The following is a 4926-nucleotide window of genomic DNA, read 5'->3' as shown; positions in this document are numbered from 1 at the left end:
TTGAAAATTAAAATTCAAAAATTTTTTCTAAAGCCTCCAGGGGACTTCGTTTTCGCACGAAAAAATTTTATGTGCCCTTATTGCATCCGGACCCACAATTTTGAATTTTGCAAAAATTGTTCATATGCAAAATCCAAAATTTTGCTCAAAACGCTTCGAAAAAATTGGGGCGTATTCCTTGGCTGATTACAAGAACTTTTTATTCTTGATGATTTTTCCGAAAAGCGCATCGTTTATTGTAAAAAAATGCATAAATGTTTTCACAAAAATTTTGCCATTAAGACGCCATTTTGAAAATACTAAAACGAAAAATCGATCTTTAAACCATGGATTCTGAAAGTTTAGACATTTATTCCACCGATTAGTGAGGTTCCAGGTTAATTACAGACTCGAAAAGCTTTGGAAAATGGTTCACAAGAAAAAAATAGGCACGAAAAATCACGTTTTTTTTTTGTTTAAACTGCATTTTGGGATAATAAGTAAATTTTTTGAGGAATTTCATCGGCACCGTCGGAAAGAGGAGATCTTAAGCAATAAAAATATATGTGTCTCAATTTTTTCTAGTGTCGAATAGTCTTAGTTATTGGCCGTTGAAAAGCAGTGTACCGGTAGTGGCGTTTTGGCCGTTTAAGGGTTAAACAACTTTCAGCACGACAGATTCTTAACGAAAAAAATCCATGTTCATGTAACGAACAATCTAAATGTTCAGAATGATTGAAAATTTGTTAAGAGCAGACTTTTTCTAAACTAATTTTTTAGCTAATGATTAAAACTATTTTGAAAGATAAGTTGAAATAATTTTAAAACCCTAAAAATGATTGCCGAAAATCACATTCACAAAAAAATGCATCCCGTTCTGTACATAATTATCTCATAATATCAAGTCGCCGATTTATTATCTCCTTCAAATACAGGGTCGTGGTGTTTCTGCTAATAAATATTCAAGATTCGAACTTGTCAAAATTCGATTTTATTAAGTTAATGCGGTTTCTTGATTTTTCCAGCGGGTTAATATGGTAAGGAATTATGTTCCAATTACCCTAGGAAACCACCCCTAACGTGAAATATGACTAAATTTGATCTGAAGACCTTTGAGAATCTTTTAGATTTAGACTCTGCTACTATCAAAACTCTTCAAATGTCGAACTTATCCAGGTATATCAGTCACTTGGGTTGTCAGCAGACCCTATGCTCTAAGGTATGAAATTCCAGCAACCCCCAAAAAATACCCTTGTTGCAAAATTTGTCTGAATTTGATTGGTAGTAGAATATGTACATTTTTAGAGTGAAACCCATATAAATTCGACCTTTTTCCAGGTAGATCGGTAACATAATTTTTTTATCGACTCAATGTTTTAAGGAATCAAGTTTTAGTATCCCTATGAAACTACCTTTATCGCAAAATTCGTCTGAATTTGATTAGGGGTAGACTATGTACATTTCTGGACAACTGCATTAGGCAAACCCATAAAACTTCAACGTTATCCAGGTAGATCGTTCACTTGATTTTTTTATCGACTCAATGCTGTAAATGATCAAGTTTTATTAACCACAAAAAACTACTCTTATCGTGAAGTTAATCTTAATTTTATTGCTATTATATGAAAATTTTGTACAGAACGGGATTCACTTTTTTCTAATGTGATTTGGGCAAATGGTTCTCATAGATAAAGGATCAAAGATAAAACACGTATAAAAGCCAAAATGTATTTCACAACATACATGTAGATCCCCAGCATCCCTATTCACAAAGGTGCTTTTTAGGATTTCAAAACAATTTCAACTTATCTTTAAAAATAGTTTTAATAACTATTTGAAAAAATTATTTTAGAAAAGTCTGCTCTCAACAAATTTTCAACCGTTCTGGACATTTAGATTGTTCTTTATATAAAAATGGATATTACTCTTTAATACTTGTTGTGCTGGAAGTTGCTTGAAAGCATTAAAATATGCATCGAAAAACGTAAATTATATTTTTTGAATACACACACATAAACTGGAAAATAATTTTGATGAAAAATAATTATGCTTAAAAGTACCATGTTACTATTTTATAAGTAAGTTCCATCTATGTATATATCGACATTTTTTATTACGTGTTTTTATTACAGGGTGTTTCTTTGATATAGAAGGGTTAATTTAACAAAAGCGATTTATATGACATTGGAAAATAAAGAAAGAGCACAAAAATTAAGAGCACAACAATTTCAACAGTTAATGCATACAATTTTTGGCATCAGTCATAATTTTGCTCCTTAGTTATGCTTTAAAAATACCGTGTCAATATTTTATAAGTATTTTCCTTTTAGATAGTTTCCTTTTTTAAATACGCATTTGTAGTACAGGGTGTTGTTTTTTAAAATAAGTGTTGATTTTACAAAAATATTTATATCACATTGGAAAGCAAAAAAATAGAAAAAAAATCTAGCCTAGTCATTTTTTAAATACTTTTTTTCATTGCAGGGGGTAATTTTTTTAAATAAGGTTTGATTTTACAAAAGCGATTCATAGCCCATTCTAAAGACGCTGAGTTTTCTGACCTGATTAATTAAATCAAGGAGACTGTAAATAAAGAAATAACTAAAAATAAAAAACTAAGAATCGAATTATATTTTTAAAGAACGTACAGTGAAAAAATATTTATATTGACAGCTGCTTCATTTCCCTGACTTCACTGACAAACTTTATTTTCCCTGACATTCCCCTAACTTCCCTGACAAGTGGCCACACTGATAATAATTCTGAATCTACGGGTTTCGACTATTTCAGATATCTAACTTTTTTTAAATGTTTAAAATTGGAATGAATATAACGTATATTGTAAATGAAATGAGGTACGCCAAAACAGACATTTTTTAATTCGACCCCAAATTGTATATACGCTAACCAAGCATCGGCAAATGGTTACGCTCGCGCCGCCTGGTGGCACCTTAGAGCATTTTTTTGAGATCAACTCCTCACGTACCCCTGGAACACATGTTGAACCTGCATGATTTTTCTCGTTACATTTTGTAAATCATTACTTTTTTTAAATTTAATACGAATTTTCGAGCTTTCATTATGAGTTTAATATTAAAAAGCCATTTGAAACTTGATTGTTTTCGCAAAAAAGTATCTCGAAATGTGGCAACCCTACCGAAAGAAATCTCAGAGTATATTCTAAAGATTCTCTAGGATCAGAGAAGCTCAGAGAAATTCTCCGCAGGCACTCAGGTAGATATATTCAAACGTCCAGGTAGTTCTATTAAACGTTTTAAAGGCTTTAAAATGTCCTTTCCGAAATTGAAATAGAAGTACGATCCTAAATAAAAAGCAGAAAGGCTGAAATTGAAATAAGAATTGGATCAAAAATAAAAAGCAGAGGGGCTATATCAATAGAGTAGCCGACACTCAAGGGTCCTTTGTTAAGCTTTCGGATTAAAATTTAGAGGTAGATTTTTTTTAATTCCATAGTTAACAGCCTAAAACATAATAATTCGGAACCTACGGGTTTCAATGATTTCAGATATCTAACTTTTTTTTAAATGCTTAAAATTGGAATTAATACGACGTTTCTCGTAAATGGAATAAGATGGGCCAAAAAAACATTTTTTAATTCAACTAGAAAATGGTATATTAGGATATAAGTTATAATTAAGTATAATGAGAAAATTCATCAATTAAAAAGTGTTAATAATTTGAAGAGAAATTTAAAAAGGGAGCGACGGATTAGCGACGGCCAACTACTGTAAATAACTCTGCCCGCCCGGTTCGTGACGAATACAAAAGGAACATCATATTACCGTCGCAACAATCTTAAAAGCGTCTTGAAAAGGATTTCTATCAGTAGGGAAAATTCTAGAAAAAATTCACCTCAGCGAGGTCAAGGAAAAGCGTCACGATAAGCTTATTCTACTCGAAGGAACAGTTTCACGGGAAATCCCAGGGGCTAGCAGCACAAGAAAAAATGAAAATTTGTACTATCCAGTGATAGAGGTAATAAGTCACCAGGTTTGTTTTGTCCTGTAAACCCGGTCAGGGGCGGACTGGGGGTTAAGGGGCCCCTAGGGCCTCTGAAAAACAGGGCTCCGAAATCTCATCTGTTTTTTTGCATGAATAAGTAGTAGCAAGTGACGTTTGCCGGGGGCACACCGGGAGTTTTCTAGGTTGTTCGATGGCTCAGTCCGCCCCTGAAACGCGTCTTCGCCAAAATTTTCGTTTGAATTCAAAAAGAAACGTACTCTTGATTCCTCATCATAATAATAGAATAAGTTTGATTTGGAAACAAGTTAAAATGCAAGATTGGATACGACACGTTTATCTTTTTTATTTTCAATTTTTTTTGCACTCATTTCATACGGATTTAATAACAAAATAACGACAAAACCACGCTCATCAATACGCACTTTCTTGATGCGACCGAATAGTAGATCAGAAAAAGTGTTTATTTTCGGTACGCTGTGGAACCGCTGGATGCTAGGTTAGCGTGAATTAAACAAATTTTTTAAAATAATTTTAAGAAAAATGTAAAAAGGGAGTCGCGTTGGTGACAGCCAACTACTGTAAATAACTCGGCCCGCCCGGTACGTGAAGAATACAATAGGACCATTATATGACCTTCGGATCACTCTTAAAACGACCTCGAAAAGGACACAAATCTCTCTCTCCCTCTCTCTGAGACTAAGTCAGTGATCCCAGATCTGAAACGAGATGTGGTCCAATACTATGACAGGGCTATGTCCGTGTGAATATATTAGGGGACGCTGTAAATGACTGAGTTGCGCGCGCAACCCATTTCTCCTCTTCTGAATTTGAAAACTCGAAGGTGCACGATTGCCGGTTTGCGCACTTCGGCGATTCTATTTATATATCTATCTGCTAACTGTTTTGAAATAAATTCAGGAGCTTGGGATTTTAATATTTCCAGATTTCGATGCTGACGATTCT

At 33.6% G+C, this 4926-nt stretch overlaps 1 protein-coding gene across 7 annotated transcripts in view; it reads right to left on the bottom strand.

Moving 5' to 3' along the window:
* Nucleotides 1-4926, bottom strand: part of LOC117174354 (cytochrome c oxidase assembly protein COX15 homolog) — a 177252-nt gene that overhangs the window by 166988 nt on the left and 5338 nt on the right. The gene's annotated exons all lie outside the window — the stretch shown is intronic.

The sequence above is a fragment of the Belonocnema kinseyi genome, chromosome 6 (genome assembly GCF_010883055.1).
Source record: "Belonocnema kinseyi isolate 2016_QV_RU_SX_M_011 chromosome 6, B_treatae_v1, whole genome shotgun sequence".
NCBI lineage: Eukaryota > Metazoa > Arthropoda > Insecta > Hymenoptera > Cynipidae > Belonocnema > Belonocnema kinseyi.
Note: the sequence above shows the minus strand (reverse complement) of the source record. Positions and strands in the feature narration are given on the sequence as shown.